Below are 14,190 nucleotides of genomic sequence, written 5' to 3' on the forward strand. Positions count from 1 at the left end.
GATGTCTTTTTTTCATATCACATGGACTCTTGTAACTGAATCTGCATATCTGACACCTAATTTTCTGACATCAGCTGTACAAACTGCCTTCATTCAGAAGATCCCAGAAAAATGAATCATTTCCACATGTTTGGCCACAGTGTTGTCTGATAAATGTCATTTGTTTCTAATGAAGAGCTCAGCCATCCGAACATAGAAGGAAAAGACTGGACAGAGATGCAAGTCTAACAGAAAATGGCAACTAATATGTATGTCCCCAGCTCCCTATGAATACCATTTGTCGTGTGTTTTGTTCTTTGTCGGGTGGATGTTGACTTCTTCTTTTTCAACGTGTTTAGCCTGTGTTCACTCATGGATAGAGCAGAGTAGTTATCCAGTCTTTTCACTCAACAAGTTTTACTTTGAAAGAGCCTGAACACGTGTTCCAGACAAACTGGACCTTTCCCTCTGTACAGTAGGTACCTAGAGTGCCTTTCTTCAAACAGCAGATAATATTTGTCTCTTGACTTGCACTGTGACTTGTAGAACCTTACTAACCCTCCAGATAATCCTCCCGCCCGACCCACCCTCCTCTGGTCTGTCCCGTCCCACCAAGCTCCCCCAAACTCCGGAGCACAAACCCGGTCCCTTCACCTCAGGCTGCCAGTAGTCAATGCAAGTTGAAACTACATTTCATATTATGCCGTTTAGATTGACCAGATAGTGTTTTGTTGTTGTTTAATATAGGAGTTGCCTTAAATGTGTTTTATTTTCCTTTTTACGTGATTTAACTTTTACATTTGGGGAAAAAAAAATCACTGCAGACGCTGGCGAAGGTCAGAGGTAGTTTGGTGAAAATCTGGTCATCGTCAGTCGATAAAATGCTCCAAAGAGGGATTGTTGATGATGAGATCTTGCTCGGTGTGACAGTCAGTTGTTTTGTGATGCACTTTTGGTTCGACCAGTATTATTATCAGAGTGTAAAAATGGGATCCGTCAGCAACATGAATTGCAGTCATGAATCTGGCTCCGGATTTGAGTTCCTAGAGGCGTTTTAGTCCTGTCTGGACGCCGCTAGTCGGACTCTGCAGCTCATTTAGTTTTGTGTTGAATGGTTCTGTTGTTCTGCTGTGGTTCTTCTGTTTTTGGAGGAGGGATGAGTTTGCTAAATCAGGTCATGTGAGCCGGAGCCTGTGTGCATTTGGAATGAACAAACTAACCTACACCCTGATGATGGACAGACTTAGATCCAATTAGCAACATCTGTCCACTCAGTCCAGTGGAACGCATGCCTTCTTATGCAAATTTTTATACAAGATTTGTCAAACCTTTTTAATATGCATTTGCTTTTGTTTTTAAGTTTTATGTGAAACTCAAGTCACCTTTTTTTCTTTGAACATTCTGGCATCCTGATGCCAAACGTGTGCAGTTTAGGTGTTAAACAGTGCGGTAGCCATCCACGTTAGAACGGAAACATTTCTTCCTGACATTGTGTTTTATGGACCGAGCTGAGAGGGTTTTAGCTCCTTAGTGTAGATTTTAATTTGAACTTGGCTAATGCACCATGCTGAATGTTGGGATCCCAGCAGAGCTGTGGGGGGTGGGGGTGGGGGGCTCGATCAAGTCTTAATGTCTAAATTGTGTCATTTGTCCTCTTCTAGAGAATAGTCCTCGGTTTCTATTTAGTCAAGCTCTAAAAAGTGAATTTATCCAAAGAACACTGCAAATGTGCATTTCTGTTTGGAAGCCTTTTATGTAGTTGATGCATATCATTTGGAAATTCATTTCTGCGTCAGCATCGTGTGCATTCACCAAGCTGGAAAAGGGCCGTGTGTCTGCAGCTGAGAGCTGTCGAGTTTGTATTTGAGGACGTCTTTTATGCATTAATAATGTTCATCTCCAGTTCCCTCTGTGGTGGATTGTTCTGGAAGCATCCTGTAAAGTAGGTCACTCCGACTCGAGTCTTTTCAGTTTTTTAGTTTTGAAACGATCAAGTCATGATTGTGGCCTTCTAGTATTTTGTCGATACATGACATCAGTCCGTTGTTACCGCTCACCATCCATCCTGTCCGGACCCAACTGTACACCTGAAGCTTCTTACCTCATCCACAGCTAATTCCATTGGGGGTGTGTTGAGTGCAAAAAAAAATAACTAAAAAAATAAAAGAAGTCTTTTTTTATCTTCCATTTGGTGAGATGCATTGTAGCGATATGAATAAAGAAAAAGTTCACCTGGTGTGCTGAATAATGTGTAAATTGGTAATTACACAACCTGAATATTTGTATAATTGTTTGTATTTTTTCATAATGATTTTGGAAAGGAATGTGTTTATTTTTTTGACTTCTGTTCCAGATGTGTCTTCTGTTGGCCTGACATTGTGACTGGTCTGGTGGGATTCTTACCTCTGTATTGAGCCTCTTCTGTGATGAATTCTTTGTATGCAGTGTTTAGGAAATACTGTAGGGAACATGGGGAGGAGTTGATATTAGGAGCATTTGATCAATTTGTATTTATTTATTTTATCATTTTGTTAATAAATTGTGAAAAGCAGAATGTGTCATTTGTTGGTTTTTGTTTGTTTGGGAACATCTGGCTAGAGATGAATTTATATTAACATTTCCTAGAAATGTAACAGTAGATGTGTAAATTTTCATGTTTTATGAGACAAAATGGCTGACATTCAGATGAAAACGTTGATGTTTTGAGCAATACTTTTAACATAGACATAGGTGCAGTGACATCACCCGTTCTTTTGTAAGCTGTCGATGTGATGCCTTGAGTTTGAGACGTGGTCGTCGCCATCTTGGTTTTTTGGAGCCAGAAGTGACCATGTTTGGACAAGAGAGCAGAGCTGGAGCGGGCGAGGGGCGGGTCTTAAACACTAAACACGCCCACTTACAGTGGCAACTAGAAACCCGGTTATGGTAGTTTAAGACTTTAAGATTTTAGTGCAAATATGCTGTGCGTTCTTAAAACTGTTCAAGAAAAAAAGAAACGTTGAACCATGATCGTGAACCGTTTCAAACTTCCGAGTCAAAAAATCCGACTTCCGAGTATAACTGGAACGCACCATAAATTGCGTGTTGACGTCGCCTGTGGGCGTGGTCTCCTCCTCAGCGAAGTGAATGTGAGGAGCTGTTGATTCTTAACGGCATTAATTTAGTTCTTTGGTCTTTTTTGTTCTGTATTTCACCGTCTGTTGCCGCGGTGAATGATCGCAGCCTGTCAGGACATGGAGTCCACAGCTCGGAGCTGTTAGCCGTTGCCGTTAGCTGTTAGCCGTTAGCTGTTAGCTTTCCTGTCTGGGTGCGTTTTGTGCGGTTGAGGAGACGAAGCTTTGCTGCTGCGTCTGTAACGACGAAGATTTATCTCCAGGACAACGGCAACTGTGCATCGTAAGTCTCTAAGGTTTGCTAACTACTAAATTAGCATAATGATTTGTATAATGTAAGGAAACTTGTGCCAAGTTTTTACAACCATCCTTGACTTTGCACCACAGGTCACTGGGTTCTCCCTCTGTATGAATAGCTGGTGAATATTTAAATAAGGATGAAAGCCTGAGTTTGGCTGAAACTAATGCAGCAGCCCAAACAGGAACACTCCTCTTTATTACACAGCTCATTTAAACACAACCACCAACTGCTCTAAAACAGTTTGAACCTTCATGCACAGAGGATTTACTGGGAACTATATATTGGATTTGAATATTCCTCCTGGTCAGTGGTTAATGCCAGCTTTTAGTCACCAGGTGGCAGTGTTACCTCAAGAAAAAATGATTTTACAAGTTTTTTTGTGTTTGGTTTGTATTTATAACTTCAGATCTTGTGAACTGCATGATCTGTTTTCTCTACAGGTTTCTCTTTGTGGCTCTGCTTTTCCACCAGAACAGCAGCAGTGAGGTTTCTGAAACCAGTGATGGTGAAGTATGTAACACAGTTCACTGCTCAGATGGTCAGGTAGGCTGACAAAGAGAAGCCATGGTATGGTCAACAGTTTCACAGGTTGTGATTATTATAAGTCAACACAAAGTAAGATCAGTTCTACTTGTAACGTCTCTAACTGAATGATGGTCTTACTCTCTAACTGATGGTTCACAAAAATCTTTATTTATAACACTGCAGCTCCAAAACCCAATGATTCAATATTCAAATAGTAACACAATCAAGAAATGACACCTTTAAACCTTTTAAAGTCTGAGGGCAGGTAAGGTGGCAACCCATAATGCCATACAGCATCACACCAGACAGTCTGCCTCTAAGTTGGGTCGCAGTATTGCATAGGGGTAGGGACACTATATTTGTGTTGTATCTATATTTATTACATAAAAAAGAGCAAGTATATGATTTAGAGGCCATGATGTGTGGGGTCAGATACCTACTGAAAACTCAGCATTGATATATGCTTTATTACCTTTCACTGAGTTTTTATTCTAATTGAAAAGAAAGGATCATTGAAAGACTCAATAATGAAATATATATAATATGGGCTATATAATAGCTTTGACTTGAAAGTTGGCTAATGTCAGCCACTCCACAGACTGATGGCTATTCTACAAGACAGTCACAGGACATTATTTGGATACCATTCAAGTGAAACAACATTACACTGCCCTCACACCCTAATGTCTTTTATGGACAAAATGGACTGGAGCACACCAATTCATTAATGTTTAAAGCCTTTAATATTGCAAACAGACATTTTCAACACTATTGTGTCGTCATCAGAGGAAACGTGAACAAAGACAGAGGCAAACAATTACAATCAACCTAGACCAGGTGTACAGTTGGATAATTGGTTAAACAGGGTTTTAGGTCCATTGGATAATAAGTCCAACAGTGAGAGTTACCACGGTCACTGTCCAGTGCCACATCCCTCACACCTTACCAGGAACAAAGGAGCACAAACGCCACTCAAAGTTACAAAGATAAAACTACAGAAAGATCAAACATCTGCCAAGTGTGACAACTAAAAGAAAACATGACAAATTAAGTCATTAATGTATTTACATCATGTCAGAAACAAAACAAGAACACAAACCACTCATAACTACAACAACCTCTCTGTCTTCTACCATTTCATCCCCATCTTAACTATGTCATTAAAACAATAAAAAGAACAAATCAGTTCAGCACAGTCGAACATATATTTTTTAATTATATTTCATTAAGACTGAGTAATAATCATAGTAATAAACTTGTAATAAAATTGTTTATAGAGCAATTTTCTAAAAGTTTCAAAAGGCTTAACAAAAAGAATAAAGAGTGAAAAAAATAATTAGATCAAAGAAAAACAAGTTTTAAAGTGGAACATAATAATGTAATAATTTTTTATGTTTTGATTGATAATTGTTATTATTCAGTAAAACAAATGTATCAGAAAATAGAAGTGATCTCATATGCAGCGTGTACATGACTTAAGTAATCAACTGTATGTTTATGTAAATATCTGAAGATCTCTGAAATAAGCAAAATAAAGTAAAACATGAAAGGTAATATAGTAAAAGAGAATAAACTTTGAATTTGCTTTTGCAATGGCAATTTGAGATTGACATTATTTTATGCCTGAGATAAGAAATTATATTCAGTTAAAATATTTTCTGTAATGATTTTAAAAGTTAATTCTTTTTTAATTAAACATTGACATTAACGTTAACAGCCATCCTCAAAATAAATATCTGGTGTCCAGATGAACATCAGAGAGGTATCCCTCCATGGTCCTCCTTGTGCTTCTTTGCAAACCATATTGTCAGGTGTCAATATTCCACTGTAAGTAGAACACAAATTGGTAAATTTTTCACTCAGTTCTACTGCTAATCATAATGCAGACTATTAAGTATGAGTCATTTCTTACTTTAATGTGCATATTTTAGTGAGTAGACCTAAATGATCAACCCCACCCACATCAAACTGCTCCTACAGACAAAATGGCTGCACACTACTCCTCTGATTCACATGGTGACTAGCCTTTATGACAGGGCACCAGTAACATGTTCCTAATGCTGTTTTATATGTGCTTTATTAGTTGTTCTTATACTACAATGTTACCTTTGCATCAGAGAAGACTGGAGACTTTATTCCAGTGTGGGTCGTTTTGATCCTCGTAGCCCTTCTTGTTGATCCAGTCAGTAAGGGTGTTGAGATGGTCATTGGTCATGACACCCTTGCCATTAAGCTGGTTGAACCAATGTTGTACCAAATCTTTAGAATGTCGCTTGAAACTCTTTTCAAAAGTGTCAAGCCTGGTTTTACTCAATGGGCTGTTTGTGAAGTTGTTGAAGTTTGCTGTACTATTTAACTTTAATCTTGGCGTTGCACCTAGAATGGTCAGTTTAAAGGTGCCCACAACATCATCCTGGTTTATTTTGTCAGCAAGTAACTCCCTGAATTTCTTTGTTTTCATACTAGTAAACTCACAGTGTATTTTTGTCGGCACATATACAGTTGGAAATTCAGAGCCATGAGATTTTTTTACATAAGGAATCAGGCTGGTATCCAGAAGATGTGAGTTTGTTGCCACTTCAGATATGGCTTGAGCTAATTTGCTGCTCTTGTTTGATTGTATAGCTTGCAATATGCTATTCACTGGTGGTTGGTGATCTACATTGATGAACTGTCCAGTGCCAGGATTATTTTTACTGTGTTTTATCCAATCTTTGTACTTCTGTACTTTTCCGACTTCTTTCTTGAGCATCTGTTTGTTTTCTTCTATGGCCTTTCTTGGTGCAGCTCCCTCTGCCATGTACCAATCACCTCCTCTGATTGCATCTGTCCACTCTTTGCGTCTGACAAAAGGCTCCCATTGGCCTGGGTATTTCAGGAGAGTGTCAGCCTCCACAGATCGGAGGCGTCCTGCTTCCAAAGTGATCTCTTCTTCACTGGCCTCTGGTTTTATGCCTCGTGCTAAAGCGTGAAACAGACAGCTTTTATCTTTGCCGGTTACAGTCACTGTCTGATTGTTGATGCGCACATCGTAATGGCCGTCTGGGTATTGGGAACTCTTTGGTCTGTAGATCAGTGTTACAGTTTGACTGGCAGGTTTAGTGCCTGGATTCAGCTCCTGCATTTTGGTAAGCTTGCCATGGCTGCCCTCTGTTAGGATGACAACCTTAGTGCCAGTGGTTTCTGACAGGACTCTGATATCCAGAATGGTCCCTGCTGTCGTGGGATTCTTGATCTTTTCAGCGTGTGACTGTGACTGTTTACCTGCAACTTTATGTTTTGAATTCACGTCTGCTGACATGTTTGCAATGTATCTGTTGTTTTGTCCAGCTCTGAGTTTTTCCTCTGTTCTGCCACTCTTTAAGCCAGTTCTTACATAATTGCCTATGATGCCATTTACTTGACGTTGGGCATAAGAAACAATGTGACTGGAGAACTTTTGGTGGAACACTTCTACCAGAGCGTCGGCTAATAAAGCACTGATGGTGTTGGCTAAATCTTGTTTGAATTCTTTCAGCATCACAGTTTCTGAATCAGACAGATCATCTCGCTTCACTTTCTCTAAGAAATGATTTTCCTTTTTGAATTTATTCAGCTCTTCTTGGAGGTGTGAAAAAAACTTGTTTGAGAGGCTGTGCACTGTACTGATGGCATCTGCTGCCAGTGTCACCATGTGAATGGTTTGGATGGCTGTCAGAAATGCACGTGTTTTGCCTTTGGCCTCTGCTTTAGCTCTGTTAATCACTGTGGAGATGGAAGAGTTAAGTTTGTTCTGCCAGCTGAGGTCAGCGTGGAATGGCTCTAATGCAATATCGGTTAATTTTTGGAAAACAGCCAGAAGTTTGCTCTTTCTTTTCTCATCCTGCAGGAGATCAGGAAGTTGTTGTTTATCCTCAAGGTGTGAGAGTATAATGGAGTCTACTAATGTAGCTATGGGCTCTTTTTCCATGTTGGACTTCACATCATTTACAATTCCCTTTTTCACCTCATCCTTAATGCCACTGAGTATTTCCTTTAGCAATTTCTCTTCTAACTTCCCAAGTCCCTGGATAATAATTTCTTCTGCTATTTTTGCCCCAGTGTGTTTCACTGCATTTTTCATATTTGTCTTTGTAACAGCACTAAGTCCATCTTTAGCCTGTTTGGAGAGAAACTTTGGCATTGATTTCAGTTTTTTGCCAAGTCCCTTAATCAGTAGTTTAGATGCTTTGAAGCCCTTTGCAATCAGTTTTCCAATTCCAAACCCAATGAGAGATACACCAATAGAAATGGCTTTTCCTATAGCCCAAGATTTCCAGCTAAATTCTCCAGTCACCATGGACTCAATGCCAGAGATGACGTCTGATATTCCTTCGGTGATCAGCCCCATGCCAACTTGAGCTAATGTTCCACATGTAAATACAGTGAGCAGTGCTCCTACAATAATCTGCAGAACCCCTAAAAAGAACACCGCCAGAGCTCCCCATGGGAAACGAGGCTCCTCTTCCACAGCAAAGACATATTTCAGACCTCGACTGTACAGATTGTAGGCCTCCACTTGGAGATCTTCATCGTTGCCTGACACCAGGGAGAACGTGGGTGATTTATTGGCTATTGCTCCTCCATCCTTGTCTTTTATCTCCTCCAGCTTTACAATAGCCTCACTTATGTTTTTATCAAAGAAACCTAACATCTTGCACCTGGTTGTTAGCTGTTTCTCCAGGCTGGTTGCGTTCCCGTCAGCTGATTGAGAAGAGGACATTTTTACAAACTGGAGGCAGACCATGCATTCCTCACTGAGGTACTTCAGAGACTCCTGAGCTTTCCTGAGATCATCTCTGGCCTTAGTGAGGTAATTCTCCTTCTTCTGCTTTATAGTGCAGTATGCATGACTGTAAAAGGCTATGGCTGCCCAACTTTCATCTTGTACCATAGCTTTCTCAAATAGCTTCATGCTGATATCCCACTGTTTTTCATCTAGTGCGATATTCCCAAACTTGATGTAGTGGTAAATGCTGGAACACGGTGAAGTCTGACTTTGAGACTGTCTTTTTGCCTGAAGCAAATCAGCTCTCAAACTGTCCTGCAATTCATTTCTCTTCAACTGGTCAATTTCTTCTGATTTAGTTTGCAACCAAATCCCCCAGAACTCATTCATGACAGCAACAACAGCTCTTTCTTCATCTCCATCTGTGTTCCTGTAAATGTCCTGAAGGGTCTTGCAGTACTCTGAGAACAGGTCCTCTCGCAGTTTCATCTCAGTGACATCGTTCATTGTGTCATTTATCCTTTTTACTGCAAGTCTGTCCCTTGTTTCCTTTGCCTCCTCCAGAGACGACACTGTCTTAAAGGACTCCTCCAGATGATCAGTGGTCATGATTACCTGTGCAGATCCAGGTTTACCTTTGCGTGCAGTTCGACCAAATGCCTGGCGTTCCACTCTTGTGTTCTCAGAAAGGAAGGAAAGGATCACAAATAGTCCTCCATTGTTGTTCACCTTGTCAGAGACCTTAATATTCGTGCCACGCCCAGCAAGGTTTGTGGCAACAATGACATCACCAGGATTCAGTACCTCATCTATTTTGCTCAAACTGTCTTTGTCACTGCGGATGTAGAGAATGATTTTACCTGGGATGATGCTCTTCAGCTCTTCATAGAGCTCTTTGGCTGTGTTTATAGTTTCACAGATCACCAAGGCTGCTCTTCCCTCTCTGTATGAATTTGGGGAAATCTGAGCCATAACCACACGTTTTATTTCAGATTTCCACTCTTCAGTTGAAGTCTTCAGAGTACCTTTGACCTCAAACAACTTCTTCCTGTTGAAAGTCGGCATGTTGCAGGCCGAGAGATTTGGATATAATTCCTGCAAAAACAGCATGTCTGTTTCAGTCCCAAGTGTCCCTGTTGTTCCATATATTTTCCCATGGTATTTTTCAAAGAAGGAAATGTTAGAAATGTAGTTCGTCACAGTGGAAATTGTGCTCAGTTTGACTTGGTGTTTGATCTCAACGAACTGCTGCAGACCATCACCCCATTTCTTACTCAGTTCCACGATACCAGTGGATCTGAAGTCCACTGGACAGACACTGTCATTCTCCACAACATACTCCCGTCCTTGCCTCAGTCTCATTGCCAGAAAGGCATTCTGAACCCACACTGACAGTTTCCTCTCTATCAGCTTTCTCAGGAATCCAGGGATGCTGATTTTGTCTTTATTGTTTGTGCATGGGGTGTACTGAATCTTCGCAGAGATTAAATCTGCAATGGGCTTGACAATGATCTCTTCAGAGTCATAAAGAGGACAACACAAGCCTTCCTCCAAAACAAGAAATGCAAGGTCTGGAATGTCCTGGTTGTTGTATGTGCTGGCCTTTCTAAGACAGAGCAGGCCATTTTCATCTAAAGTGTATACACTAAAACCATAGGGGACATAGTCCTCGATTTCTTGGAAGAAATCCACCATTGCATCTTGACTCACAGTTTTCAGTTTCCTGAGAAGTTCATCTTTTTCACTTTTGTAGATGTCCTCTGTAAATCCTTCTGGCACAATCTTTGATTCTTCAGTAATACGTAAAATATCCATGGGGTCATTAATTTCTTCTGTGTCAATTGAATCAAAAATGGCCTTGAAGAATGAAGCAGGGGGGCCCTGGACAAATGTCCGGTGTCCTGTTGACAGGAAGCCATACTGGCTGACATGGCTCCAGATCATCGCCAGAATAATGTTCAGGTGCTGCATGGAGACCATGGGACTGGAGAGGTAAGTCATCTGTACTCCCTGATCCAGCAGCAGTGAGTCCACCTCATCGATGATGATGCACTGATAGCTGCGATCAGTCCTCACATCCTTCATCTCAAATATCTGGCGAAGGTGATCTGCAGCGAAGGCTTCGATTGTTCCGTAGACCACATCCTTCTGGTAGCATTGTTTTCTCTCTGCATCTTTGGTTTTATCTGTGTTTGTGTCAACTGTGAAGCCAAAGTATTTGTAGAAGTCGGCCCATTCTTCTGCATCTCTTTGACATAACACGGAGGAGCTGGACACCACATCCACTTTTTCACCCCTAAGTGCACGCAGCACAGCAAACATTGCAATGACGCAAGACTTCCCTTCTCCAGTTCCCATCTCCAGGAGCTTTCCAGTGTCAGACAAGGCCAAGAGGCACCAGCTTATCATCTGAGTGGCTCTGGGCCACCACTTCCCTTTAGCATTGCACTGGTGTACAGCATTGCATAAGACTGCCAGGATCTCCTGAAGGTCTTCTGTATCTGTGCTCTGACTCCGATTCCTAGCTTGCTGTACATCTGTGTGGTTTTTAATTTCACCAGATTTAATGAGCTCCTTGACAGTATTTACTATAGAGTATGATTTCTCCAGTGTTTGTTCATCAATGTTTTTCATCTGCCGTATTTCATCAAAGAGACATTCAACACTTTTTTCTTTCTCATCTCTGGAGCTTCTCTCTAAACACTGGATCAGATTTTCAGTTTCAGATAAGTTCAAAAGCTGAAGGAGAGACTTGCTCTTCTCATCTGTCCACTCGGAAGACACCTGATATGTTTCTATCAAATGTAAAATCTTCATGATGGAAACACAGTCTTCAGTGTGATGGTGGTCAGTCAACACACCAAGGAGGTTTAAAGCTTCTACTGGTGACCAGAGTTGTTGTGCTACCAGATTTGACACCATCTGGAATAGTTCTTTGATTTGTTCTTTTGAGTCTTGGAATTCCACTGCACAGGCAAATAAACTCTCCAAACACAGTTTGCCTCCCAGAGACGCTCTGTTTTTCTCACTTTCTCCAGTAAACTCTTTAAGGAGATTCTCAAGAATGGTCAGAGTGTAGACCTCATTGGGAGGCAGTTCTTTCCCAGTACATTTTTGTAAGATAGTTATGATTTTACTGTCAGTGTCTGCACGTTTGTTTAGGTTAGTGTAGAGCACCTGAAAAAGAGCCTTAATAAACCTGTGTCTCAGCTCCATATCCTCACTGTCAATATTACCCATGAGGCTTTGCAGGATCTCTGCAGCAAACACCAAGGCATCATTTTCCTTGAGCCTTGACAGTTCCAGGTCAGGACTTCTCTGTTCAATGATGAATCCTCGGCTAAGGGAAGGTTTCCCTGTTTCCATCACCTCCAAGCCATATTGAAAGTAATCGGAGACAAAGTCGTCCATGGTACCATACACAATGTCTGCTTCATAGACATCCTCCTGTAGTGCGTTAGTTTTCGTCATGTTTGTGTTGACAGAAATTCCAAGGTGCTTGTAGAAGTCAGACCACTCCATAGTTTGTTCATGTGAGTGAACGTCAGAGCCGAGGACAATGTCTTGTTTGTTCCCCATGCAGACTTGTGTGGCTACAAACATGGCTCTGATACATGGGTCCTCTTCCTCACCAACCAACTCTAGTGCTTCGCTCTTCTCAGTCAGCACCAGCACACACCACCTCAGCATCTGCTGCACTGTGGGCCACCAGCCTTTTGTGTCAGAAACTGCTCTGCAGAGCTGAGACAGAGTGTTTTGAATGTCATCTGTGTTCAGGTTTGCACATTTAAAGGAATCTTTCATGAATGGTTTATCTTTTGGAGCATTTTCTGAATATTGTAGGATGCCAGTGGTAATGTTCTTTATCATATCAACGACAGAATCGTCCAAATTCCTTAACATTTTCAGTTCTTGTAGAGCTGAATCTAGACTGCGCACATTTTGCTCTCTGAGAGTTTTTTGGAAGTCATGTTGGAATCTCTCAGGGCCACTGATGTCCAGAGCCTGGATGAGAGAGAGTCCGGAGTCATCTGTCCAGTCTGGTGATATGTCGTACACTTGTACCATTGTGAGGACTTCAGTTATTGGAGCATCCTCTTCATATTTCTCTGACAGTGCTCTGAGCAGAGTCAGTGCCTCTGTTGGTGTCCATTGGTTTGTTTGCACAAGTCTGAGAATCCTTTCAGTGGATTCTGAGGGTCTCTCTTTGCCATTTAGATGAGTGAGTGTGAACAGGAGAAGCTTCAGACACTGGATTTCCATCTTTAAAATGAACACTGAGGATCCTCCAACCACGTTCTGTAGTGATGATGTGAGGGTGCCGAGGAAATCTATGATAAAGAGATCCTCAGTGGAAAGGTCCCCCTCAGCCCATTGTTTGGCTATGAGAGCTGCATCAGAATCACAGGTGCTGTGGTCAGTGAAGAAGTGCATCAGGTTCAGGTACAGGGCTTGAGTCAGCAGGAAACTCTCAGAAACATTGCTTGCTGATTGGCTGATGGACTCCACCAGGGGCTGCAGATGATTGGAGAAGCCTTGCAGAGAAAGTCCCTCAGACATCTCCAGAGACAGGACACACAGCTCAGTGATGAACACCTGTGAGTGCTGCAGAGTGCTACGGGATGGAAGAGCACTGATCCATTCATCAAACAGGAGTTTGTCCAGGGCTGACAGGATGTTTCCCAGCTGATCAGCAGTCAGCTGAGCGAGACTAAGGTTATGAATGTTGATGCTACATTTTGATGAGAGGATTTCTAGAAGCCCATCACTGTCTGAGTCATAGATTGCCTCCCAGTCATCCAGATGGCTGATTAGAACGCGTCGCGTGGACTCTTGTTCCTCTGAAATGTCGATACTCAGTTGACTCTCGCGCTGCTCTTTAGCTCTCTGTTTTGATTCTTTGAGTCTTTGATTCAGTTCTTCTCTTCTTCGCTCCTCTTCTCTTCTCCTCTCCTCCTCTCTTCTTCTCTCCTGTCTTTTTCTCTCTTCTTCTCTTCTCCTCTCCTCCTCTCTTTTCCTTTCTTCCTCTTTATCTCTGATTTTCTTATAAAAACAATCATTACACTGGTATAACTCATTATGGCCAACTGGTCTGTAGTATTCTCCTCCATTGAAAACATGCACATTCCGCCCATGAATAGTAGTTTGGTATAAATGTGAGAAGGATCTGCATGGAGGCAGGACTTCGCCACATTCAATGCACCTCAGGCGGTCGCCCATGTTACTTTCCTTTGGTACCTTGTTTCCCATTTTTAATGAAGTCTTCAGTAGCTAAGCAGTGATGTTAAAGTGCAATTTTCCTGAAAGATAAAAGATATACAAAATGGTTGAATTTTTTGATAAAAAACATGAATCCTTTTTAACATTATAACAGTGAATTTATAAAACATGCTATATTTAGTAGACACTCTTATTGAGAGCAACTTACAAATAGTATTCATCTATAAATATCTAAAAATATATAAAATATATCTATATTCATCAGGATATTTACAATTGGTCTTCAGTACCTTAGTTAAGAGTTG

At 41.2% G+C, this 14,190-nt stretch overlaps 2 protein-coding genes across 3 annotated transcripts in view; one reads left to right on the top strand and one right to left on the bottom strand.

Annotated features, from left to right (window-relative positions):
• The first annotated feature begins 3,170 nt into the window (after positions 1-3,170).
• The window catches only part of LOC108872625 (uncharacterized), a 37,643-nt gene continuing 26,623 nt past the window's right edge, over positions 3,171-14,190 (top strand). Inside the window, exon 1 of the mRNA XM_051073104.1 lies at positions 3,171-3,375. The gene's annotated coding sequence lies outside the window, so the exon portion shown is untranslated. The remainder of the gene's footprint in view (positions 3,376-14,190) is intronic.
• The window catches only part of LOC108872552 (uncharacterized), a 29,606-nt gene continuing 20,058 nt past the window's right edge, over positions 4,643-14,190 (bottom strand). Inside the window, exon 4 of one of the 2 annotated variants that reach the window (XR_007813910.1) lies at positions 4,643-4,910. The gene's annotated coding sequence lies outside the window, so the exon portion shown is untranslated. Of the gene's footprint in view, positions 4,911-5,685; positions 5,744-14,190 lie in introns of those variants that run through there. The other variant, XM_018660306.2, reaches the window with a different exon arrangement.

This window comes from Lates calcarifer, linkage group LG10 (assembly GCF_001640805.2).
Source record: "Lates calcarifer isolate ASB-BC8 linkage group LG10, TLL_Latcal_v3, whole genome shotgun sequence".
Lineage (NCBI taxonomy): Eukaryota > Metazoa > Chordata > Actinopteri > Centropomidae > Lates > Lates calcarifer.